An 11,534-nucleotide genomic window follows, 5' to 3' on the forward strand; every position below is an offset into this window, starting at 1 on the left:
TTGTACTTTGTATACATTGATTACCATGTCAACCTGTTTAGGCCGAAAGAACATATAAAAGATTGACCAATTTTCAGCATTCATTTGGCATAGTTAAAAAAACATGACTAAGCTTTGCTTACATTTAATTTAATACTGTAGAATTTTACTTGCCGATGTGTAGCTATTGGTGACTGAGAATGTTATCTCAACACCGAAGGGGAAAGCTGCTGAGGGCAAAGAGTTTATATCAGATGAGAAGGGAGACACTTGTTTTAACACCTTCCTCGTTAGTGGAGAGTCTCACAAGTATGTCATCTGCTACCTACTTACAGAATCGACGGTTCAAAATTTGAATGCTGCGAATGAAGTTTCTTTTCGTAACCTCACTCTTAGACTATCTGCTACAAGTCATCATCATAAATTACTCACTGACAATAATCGGTAGTGTTTACTGGAATCTGGGTGACAATGGGTATTTCCAGATTTCCAGTGGGGTCTCAGGCAGGTAGAGATAATCTTAACAGGCGGTTAGGGAGAAGATAACATCCATCAATAAAGGAAGACAAGGTCTCGGAGGATAGCTATCCTAAGAGTACTTCGGTTGGTTGGTTGGTTGTTTTTGTTTTACGGCATATCAACGTTTTTCAGGTTATTTAATGCCGAATCTAGTTATTTTAAGGAACGATTTTTAATGGAGTATATTTGTTTTTTTAAGTCGGATTCTATTTAACCCATAGTTGGGACCCTAACACGTACTACCACTACGGGTCAGAGTGGACCTGGGAGCAATGGCAATTAAAGGGTGGCTCCACACTCCCCAAGGCCCGCAAGGTGGGGCCTCACCATCGGATATAGTTTTAGGTCATATCCAGGACCAAGAGTACTTCGGACTAATACCACAGTCCGATAGAAATAAAGGTAACCGGGATAGTCTAGTCTCTGCAGCGATGATTGTGAAGAACAGATTTTCAATTGGTATGTCACGGGCGGAGGGTCTAAACAATTGAAGCATCTTAGAAACCGCTTTTACTTTATCTGGCCGCAAAAGTAAAAAAATAAAACATTTTAAATGCGTCAGTTATTTGAAACATCTTTTATAACAGACATTTCAAGAAAAATCTTATTAATAGTATATTATGCACTTTGATAAATAACGTAATTGTAAAATTTCAACAAGGAACTGTCAGTTTAAATATTATTAGCTGTGGTGATTTTAAGCTATACATTTATAGACGATCTAATAGGACAAAAATAGAATTTCGATAAAATCTTTTAAAACATTTATTTGAAAAGTTTACGTAAGACTTAAGGAATTAGCATTATCTTTTTCCTATTCGATCCAAAGTTCCCCTATATGGTAAATAAATGGAACACATACATCAAGTCTGTGGCCAAGGTCGCTGGCAAGATGGTGGGATCCTTCTATCGCTCCAGAAGATATCTCACTAATGATGCAATTCTCTATCTATATAAAAGTCAAGTACGTCCACATTTGGGCGGGAGCTGCTAAAAACAGCCTATCCTGCCTTGACAGAGTACAAAATAGACTTCGTGGCTTGGTGGGGATGCCCTTTTCTCTACCCTGCAACCTCTTTCCCACAGAAGAGACGTAGCGAGCCTATCGTTGTTCTATCGTTATTTCCATGGCAATTGCTCGTCTGAGCTCCATTCTCTAGTCCTCCTCTCGCCAATCTTTTTCAAAAAACACCCGATTAGCTGAAACCACCGTCAATAATTTTCCCCACTCCCTATCTGTGCCTAAATCAAAGCGTAGATTCCACGAACAAAGCTTCTTTCTTAGAACTGCACGCCTATGGAACTCTGTTCCGCTTGCCTGTTTCCCTCCCGACTTCAAACTGGATGTCTTCAAGTCCAACACGAACAAATTCCTGATGAACCGCCCCCCCTAAGTAATGACACCTTACTAATTTTCCAATACTATTGCTACACTATCCCATTGATTACTGTACACACAATAACCTTTATCCCTGAGTGGCCATTGGGCCTTGATAAGTGGTGAACTCCATGTAAAAAAAAAATAGGTTAGATTATCATGTTCTATATAAAAATGAGTTAACAACAACAACGAATGCAAGGGACAGTAATTACATGACATTCACTGAACTAGAACTATTTGTTTTGGAAAAAATGCTTTAAAAAAACACTGGAAAAATCATCGTCTTCTCAACACCAACTAAAAACATTATATTAGGCTAAGCTTTATTCCATACTAGTGACTGCGCCACATCGACACACACAACGCCGAGTCAAACACAAAATCGAGAACACTCAACATCAAGTACACTCAACATCGTCTTACCATCAACGCTTATCCTGTGAACTCGGAGTATTGGAAATTCCCATATGAATAAAACAAAATCACAGAAAAAAACAAAAATACCATAACTAAAGGGTAAAGATAATGAGTAAACGTTCGATAAAATGATGGTTAAAATTAATACGAACTTGCCAGGATTCGAACCTGGAATCTTCTGATCCGTAGTCAGACGCGTTATCCATTGCGCTACAAGTCCTGTCCATATGCCAAAACATGTTACCGCGACTGTATACAGACAGTGCTAAATTCCGTTGAGATGGGCAGATAAGTTTTTCGACAAAAACGAAACGGCCTAAAATCCCTTATTTCGGGCTTTTTTTGTGTGACTCGGGGTTGTTCGTTACGAACCATATATAGACAATCTAGGAAAATAAGGACAATCTAGGAACTCACGCCTTTCAGGAAAAAAGAAGAAAGAATTTTTCAATTCGGTGCATCCGTTCGAAAGTTTATTGGTATATATACACACACATAAATAAATAAACATTTAGAATTTTATTAATAGTATATATTACACTTACAAAATTAAGAAAAAAGAAAAACTGAAAATAAAGATGCATGCATGAGGGTATTTTAACCCTTCGAGATCGAACATATGTTTATGTTTTAATCGTGGATGCCATGTCGTCTTCATTGAATTTAAACAGGTGGATGTTAATAGTCTTATATTACAAACGAATCTTGGTGTAAAAAAAAATAGTGGGGGGGTCAACTAAATGAACCCCGGTCAACGACTGTCCTGGAAAGTTAGTATATCACCTAGTGTTTCGTTTTTTAAAATGTATGGAGAGAACTATGAATAACACTCTTCATCGCTACTAACTACACAAGTTATATTGATGCCCAAATTTATTCCACAACACACACACAAAAAAAAAAAAATAATAAAATAAAGAAAAGAAAAAAATGAAAGTAGAAAAACATTTTTTTTGTTTATTTTTTACAAAAGGATCACCACTTATTCAAGGTCCGAAGGCTACTCGAGGATACAGGGTTAATGGGTGTACGATAGTCATCAAGCTAACAGTAAAGTAATCGTTAGTAGTAGGGATTTGCTATAATTTAATTACTTAAGTTCAGGAAGAACTTGTTTACATTGGACTTGAAGACGATCATATTGTAGTTAGCTGGAAATCAGGCCAGCGAAACAGGGTTCCACGGGCGGGCATTTCAAGAACAAAAAAGCTTAGTTCACAGAATCCACGTTTAGATTTAGACACAGATGGAGAGTGATTATAGCTAGACGAGTATTTGTGAAAGTTTTGCCATGGAGACTATAAACTGGAGCTTAGACGAGCAGTCGCCATGAAAATAACAATAGAGCAGAGAAAGCCTTGCAACGTCTCTTCTGTAAGAAAAAAGGTTGCAGGGAAGAGAAAAGCGCATCATCCACTACGTTTCGAAGCCGGTTTTGAACTCTGTTAAGGGAAGATAGAAATCTGAGCGGCTCCTGCCCTCGTGTGGCAACAGTATTCCATACTAGGACGTTAAAATTCAGTTAATATATTCGTAATGCAAAGCATAAGAATAAAGTTGAAAAGTTTTCTCTTGAAAACGTTTGCGTAGTCTAGTTGCATTTATATCGCCGGTGGTCAGCTACTGAGAAATCGTTTCGTCCCCTGGGAAAACCGCAACGCTTAAAATAACAAAAGCTCTCATCTCTACGGCAATGTTTGTGATACGAGGCTTAATTTCGGAAGTCTCTAGTCCTATCCGATATATCGATCTAAAAAGAAGTCACACACACACACACACATACATATATATATATACGCGCATATACATATATACACACATACAAGCACACAAGTACACGCACATACATGCCAAATATACATACTCACATAAACATATGCATATACACATGCGAAGCTATGACAAAAGTGGAGACTTTTATTATCATTAATAAAGAAATCAGTGCTTCCTGATCGACCAAAGAGCGACGATATTGATAATTTCCCCTTTGCTGATGAATTGGGCAACAACCTGGTTAAAATAAGAAAATTAAATCCCGAGGTTAACGGTGGCTTAACGTTGAATCATCCAACTTTCTGATTGACCAATAATATGTATCCTTTTAAACATTTCTTTTGTTGTGTCATACGTAAATGTTGATATATGATGCATTGATAAACATATAATTAGTACAAATACCAATGATTCATACTTTTACCGGCGCTTCATTTATCAGATACATCAAGAGCAGTCTTCAGTGATGCACTGTTCACGCTGATGATTTCGGGGTTTTCGTCTTCTAGCCTACAAACAGTATATCCAATCTGACACGATAGATTGCCTCATTAAAAGATTTTAACTATATACATCAACAATGCAATATATATCTCTCTCTCAGACACACACACACACACACACACACACACACACACACACACACATATATATATATGCATATACATATGTATATATATATATATTTAAAAAAGATAATTTATTTATTGCACTATATATATATATATAGAGAGAGAGAGAGAGAGAGTGCAATAAATAAATTATCTTTTTAAACTATCTCTTTATAACGTCTTTTAGGACAACTAATTCACGTATATGCAAATGAATATATATCAAACTACACCCCCATGACCCCTAAAGCCCATTTCATGAGCTACTTCAGCTTCTAGTAAATAAGCTATTTTAGCTTCTAGTAAATATCAGGCTACCAGGAAAGAATACGGGCCGTTTCGGGGACTTTCTCTTAGTTATTTCCCTTGTACACTTGTATCCAATCGTGTTTATCGGTTGTTTTAACTCGTAGGGTATTTCATTTAGGCTTCCTGATGATATGTTGTCACCAGGAGAAAATACGCACTGTGTCGGGATCTTCCTCTATAACTAACACGTAACGAATAAAATAATGAAGAAATGCTTGTTTTTGATAAAAAAAATAATATCATGTATATTTATACAAATTTAAAACCATGAAATTTATTTTGTGTATTGTTGAAATTTTTTGTTACAAATATTCAAAGCTCTCAACAAGTTTGACAATGGAAACTTGTCTAAATTAATTAAGAAACCGCAGAAGGATTATTCTATCAAAATTTCGAATGGAATGATGGGGAATACTACAGGAAACTTTAGCTTAATTGAAACTGTAAAAGATTAGTGCTAGAACACAGCATCTATTACAATGGGAATAGATAGTACCCCAAATCTCGTAGAAATTCAATCACTCAAAATCAAAGGATAACTATTAACAACTGAAAGATCACTAGGATTAAAATTATATTAGAAGTCCCAGTGAGAATAATAATATAGATTAAAACGCTATTGGATATTACATGCTTCTTCTTATGATCAGTAATACGTTTCTCTCAAATAGAAACAACAACACTTTTTTACGGTTCACATGTTTATTCATATCCTTGGAATCAGAAAGAAATGAATTGTGTTTTTTAAGAGTTTTTAAGTGTTTTTTTTTAAAGTGCACCAACTTCATACCGCATCGATGAGCATAAAAGTGTTCCCCCTGTCCCTCGATGCATGTCTATCTCTGACAATATGCAGCAGAAAGGCAGTAAACTGGTTTCCTTCAATAATTGCAAGAAACCTTCCTTATCACCAATAGCAATCGCCAAAGACTCATTATCTGAAAGTACTTTTAAATTCTTCGGCCTAACGTTCACAGGAAACATAAGTTGGAATAATTACATTGAGAGCATTGCCAGGACCGCTGCGAAGAAGGTAGGTTCTCTCTACCGTGCTAGAAAGCTACTAACACATGAAAGTATCCTGTACCTCTATAAGGCCACCATTCGCCCATGTATGGAGTATTGCTGTCATATTTGGGCTGGTGCGTCTGCTGCTAGTCTCTCGCTCCTAGACACGGTTCAAAAGAGTGTCACCAACCTGATAGGTCCTGAACTATCATATAAGCTTCAGCCTCTGTCTCATCGATGAAATGTTGCATCCCTCTGTCTGTTCTATGTTCTACAAGTATTTTAATGGTGAATGCTCTGACGAACTGCAAACACTTGTATCCCCTCGACGTAAATACCCCCGACAAATCTGACAAGCAGTTTAATCCCGCCCTACACAGTAGAGATCCCTAGATGTAAGAGAGATTTCTACTCAAGTGGTTTCTTCCCCAAAACTGCTAGACTTTGGAATTCCCTTCCAAGTCCTTGCTTCTCCAACTGTACTGACATGCAGAAGTTCAAGTGTAACGTAAACATACATCTTTCTGTCCAACTCCCTACATAGTACTCCTGTAGCTTAGGTCCCTGATAGTATCCTCATACATCAAAGTGGCAATGTGCCTTGTTTGGGATGAAAATGTAATAAAAGAAGAGATGTCGTATACAGGGTGGTCAAAAAGTCAGGTAACATTTTAAAGAAAAACGATATTAGCAATACACGTATATTTAAGTACCATACATTGAAATATAAAATGAAACAAACATGAAATATGTTTATTTTGTTAATTGTCGTCTATTTCTCTCTATCAATCGCTGGAAGCGATTAACCACTGATTGTGTAACACGTGTAATCATGTCAGCTGATATCCGCGCAATCTCATCTTCAATAAATAACTTTAAAGACGCTATTGTATCAGGCTTCTTGCCATAAACGCTATCCTTTACATAGCCCCAAAGCCAGAAATCAGGAGGGGTAGTTTATATATTACACTCAAATATTTAAACAAATTATATTAAACGAATAGAGATTATAATGGATCATATTGTTTTTTCTACCTTTAACATGTTACCTGACTTTTTGACCACCCTGTAGAATAAACTTCAAATCATATAAATTATAACGCATAAATTCATAACAACCTATGAATACGCCTTGTCGAAAGTTATTAACAACGTTGTTTATTTCTATATAGCTGTACATTTAATTACAGAAAGTACAGTGTGAAAACCGAAAGCGAATTGCAATTGTAATGGAGAGGAATGGTAACAGATTAATGATTTGTATGATTAGGTGATTCACTTTTTCGTCTATTTGTTTACACTTGCTGTTACCTATTTTAATTTTTATGTGTTACTAATAAACCGTTCGGCATTGCCCGTTCGTAAAATACGCTTAAATATGATATTTTAATCCAAGCAGATTATGCGTCTATTATCATAGAGACAGTTCTCTATGGATTATTATATTGAACCTAATATATAGTAGTGGAATCAAAATTAATATATATATATATATATATATATATATATATTAAGTAATGTGATTTATAATTTAAAAGTTTTAAAATTTTTAAAATTTAAAAATCAAAATTTAATTAAATTAAAAATCAGTTTCATAAGAAGGAACAACAACAAAGTCAATTATCTGTACGATCGTTTCGGAAATCCGTGCTTTTTATTTGTGGTATACATGAAGTCACGTAGAATAATTATACATAGTTTTTTTGGTAAGCACCGTCTCCTCATCAGCAAATTTAGGAGGATTTCTATTGAATTGAAAAGACACCAAAAATAAACCTAGCATTAAAAGTAAGGCAGATGAATCTGAAAAATTGAAGTAAAAGGTTTGGATATAAAATTTATGAGAAAATTAATAAGGAAATTGGTATAGGTTAGAGATAGAAATGAGTAGAAAAAAATATATATTTTTGAATTTACATAATAAATTTGATTTAAAAATATATAGATATATAATTACCTTTTGGTTTTTCTTTTTTTGAAATCAGGAACTGTATTTAAAGTAGTCATTTAGATGTTTGCTATAGCTTTTTATTTTATTGAATGATGAATTTTAAAAGGGCGACGCTCGTGCAGTAAATTGTTTCCGTTAGCGTATTTTGATTTAGAGACGCTACAGTTAATATCTATAGAGAGAGAGTTTTTCTTTTTTTTTTTGAATTAGCTCTAGGACATTTAACTATCGAGCTTATTATATATCTAAATTACAACGAGCATTTCCTGTATTTTAATTAAACTAGTAATTTCACTATTACATTAAAATACACTTAGCTCTTTAGACTATTATTCTAATCTCCTTTAAATTATATATATATATATATATATGTATATATATATGTATATATATATATGTATATATATTCGTATTTACAAAGTCAGTTTCGACAGAAGCGTCTTAAAATCTCTCCATTTCTTCATTCTACGCACAATTTATTTTTCTTTTAAAAATAATATTTTGAACTCACTCTTCTTTCCTTGTATCCATTTGTGAATTATTTCACGGAATTCTGCCTTTTAGATGACATCGAAATATCTTCCAGTTACGCGATTCGTTTGTATTTTTACTTCTGGATACCGAATTTTAACCAACATTTTTTTGGATTTTACCGTTATTGCATATTCTACGCTTAGCCCGACCATCCATTCACGTGAAATCATTTTTCTTTTTATTTCCATTCCCTCTGCTTCAATATTTTTTTTAACTTTTAGAAACTAAGCTCTATAGCTTACTTGTCATTTCATTAAATACTTTGCAAGCAAAACCCGATTCTGCATTTTGCTAATTCCTACCCTTTGATGAGAAGGAAAGTAATTTCTTTCGTAATTCTGCGGATTAAGGACAATCCACTTAATTTTTGTTTCCTTTTTGAAAATGAAATATGTTTTTTACTCATCTTAAAGTGTTTTTAGCATGTTTTAATAATTCTTTGTTCTTATATATATATATATATATATATATATATATATATAGAGAGAGAGAGAGAGATAGATAGAGATAGATAGATAGATAGATATAGGTATATATATATATATATATATATATATATATATATATAATCACTTGAGTGCCATCAGCTAGAAGCGAAATCAAACCGTACAACTCTCCACCTTCATTCCTTAGCCTCTGTGCCAAGCCATACGTTAAAGTGGTGAGTTCACGTTAGCTTCATCCTCTTTCTTTTTCTCTTTCTGCCGGATCTTATCAAAGACAGGTGTCCATCAACGGTCGCAAGACATGCCTACTTCTCAAGCTCAGTGGTAAAAATTTGAGCACTTAGCAACATCGAGTCACTTCTTTATGTTTTCTATAGATAATAGTATTATCATGACATATAAACTGTAAAAAAGTAACGCCGTACATTTGTTTCTATATAACGGAAACGTGTGTGCAAACAAATAGAAGCGTTGAAAGTTCATGCTGAGACCTCTACGGCCAGACATAGTTTAATGAAGACCGGTAATTGAACTTAAGAAATACTGGATGACGTAGAGGTGATCATCATCATCATCGTCATAAATAAAGGAGACGAATTAAGGAGTGGAAAAAACTTGTGCACCAGATAAACTTTCTTCCAATCACGTTGTTGTGTGCATTCGATTCACATCCATTTAGGAACTAGTCTCGTTTCTAAATTTGAAAGGGAATACACATGGAGCTCATGTTTTATATAATTTTCTTATTTTCATACTAAAGAGTCATCGCTTATTAAGGCCCAGAAGCCATTCCGGGATAAGGGTTAATGAATGTCAGGTGGGATAACACCGTGATGATCGGTAATAGCAGAAGTAGGGTAAAAAAAAAGGCTCAATTATATCTTGTTTATGTTGGATTTGAAATCGGCCATGCTTTAGTTGGCTGGGAAGTAACCCTGCGGTATTGTCTTCCACGGGCAGGTAAGTCTGGGGACGAATCTTTGCTCATGGATTACTTGGATTATTCTTGTTCTAACAGGACCCGTAAAAATTCAGCGAAAGGAAAATATAATTTAATCAACAAATATGTTTGGATAAATCTACTATTTTTCTGGATAACACAAAACATTACTGTTTCAGACAGAAAAACCAATACCAAGCAGCAAATATGAATTTAACATTTCTATGAAAATAGTGTTCATTGTCTTTTAAATATAAAACTGAGTCAAATGAGATAAATTAATAAGTAGTAATAAATATCACGAAAGTAATATTGTGCTACATAGTTCAATGCAAATAATAAAATCATATTGTAGAGACAATCTTTAATTTACTCCTTCATTCTAACACTTCTCGGCAGAAATGTTCTTTTTTTGTCTTGTTTTTTTTTCGAATGTTCCGTTTTTTATAAAAGGTTTGCCTGACTTCTTGTTTCGGTGAAGAGCCGCTGCATGTCGGCATTACTACGAGTTCCTTTCCTATCACATTATAACAATAATGATATTTGAAAACGAAGCTACATTAAAAAGGGTTGTCACGCTCATATTATTGTTCAGTGTTTCCAGATTGAGTTTTTTAAAGCCAAATTCCGCGAACTTGACCATTTTTTTTGTAACAGTAGTTACGCTTTCAAAACTTGTATTTTGCCGCCTTTTTTTCAAAGCGTTACGCACGGATCAACTAAAGAAGAAACAAGCAGAATTATATATAGTAAATAGAATATAGAGATTCAAATATAGCATGTGAATTCCATGTTGTAATTCGAAATAAGCACATCCGGATGGTAACGCACAGTAAAAGGCACAGATATAAAGTCAGAAGCGATACATACGTTCAGAGATGGATGGATAGATAGATAGATAGATAGATAGATAGAAAGAGCGAGTATAAGAGAGAGAGAGAGAGAAAGAGAGAGAGAGAGAGAGAGAGAGAGAGAGTCGTGCAAAAAAAGAAAACAGTAAGATAGAGAAACTATTTTCGACTCACTACTTATATTTATAAGGATAATAAATCCTACTTCTATTAATATATATCGTCTGACAGGACGACTTCTGGAACGTTTAAGCCTGGATTCTCTGTCTCTCTTTCTCCTCTCTCTCTCTCTCTCTCTCTCTCTCTCTATATATATATATATATATATATAGTGGAAATGGTAATTAATGAAAACTGAAGAAAGTGCTCAATACCGTTGTAGAGCAGATATGCGTTTTATTTTTTATTATTTTATTTATATCATTATTTTATTTCACTCTCATCCCCAAATAGCGAACATTTCTGTAAAAGTCTGAGGATGCAACAGACGGCAAAAAAAAACAAAAAAAACGGCCAAGTAGCTGAAACAATAATGTAACCTAACAGAAAGATACAGCAATAAAAAATAAAACGTATATATATATATATATATATATATGTATATATATATATATATATATATATGTATATATATATATATATATATATATGTATATATATATATATATATATATATATATATATATATATGAGCAACTGAGGTGTTGATATTTTTACAAACATCAGTGGCTGGGTAATCGGATTTTGATAAAGATTTAATTGCCATAATCTGAACTAAACATCTTTTCTATCCAGTCGTTAGTCAAACGTGCATG

The 11,534-nt window shown here is 34.1% G+C and overlaps 1 non-coding gene across 1 annotated transcript; it reads right to left on the reverse strand.

Annotated features, from left to right (window-relative positions):
- Positions 1-2,443: 2,443 nt before the first annotated feature.
- Trnar-acg (transfer RNA arginine (anticodon ACG)) lies at positions 2,444-2,516 on the reverse strand. The gene has a single exon. It is a non-coding gene; the product is annotated as a tRNA-Arg (tRNA).
- Positions 2,517-11,534: the final 9,018 nt, after the last annotated feature.

This window comes from Euprymna scolopes, chromosome 24 (assembly GCF_053919585.1).
Source record: "Euprymna scolopes isolate OS-2025 chromosome 24, ASM5391958v1, whole genome shotgun sequence".
Lineage (NCBI taxonomy): Eukaryota > Metazoa > Mollusca > Cephalopoda > Sepiida > Sepiolidae > Euprymna > Euprymna scolopes.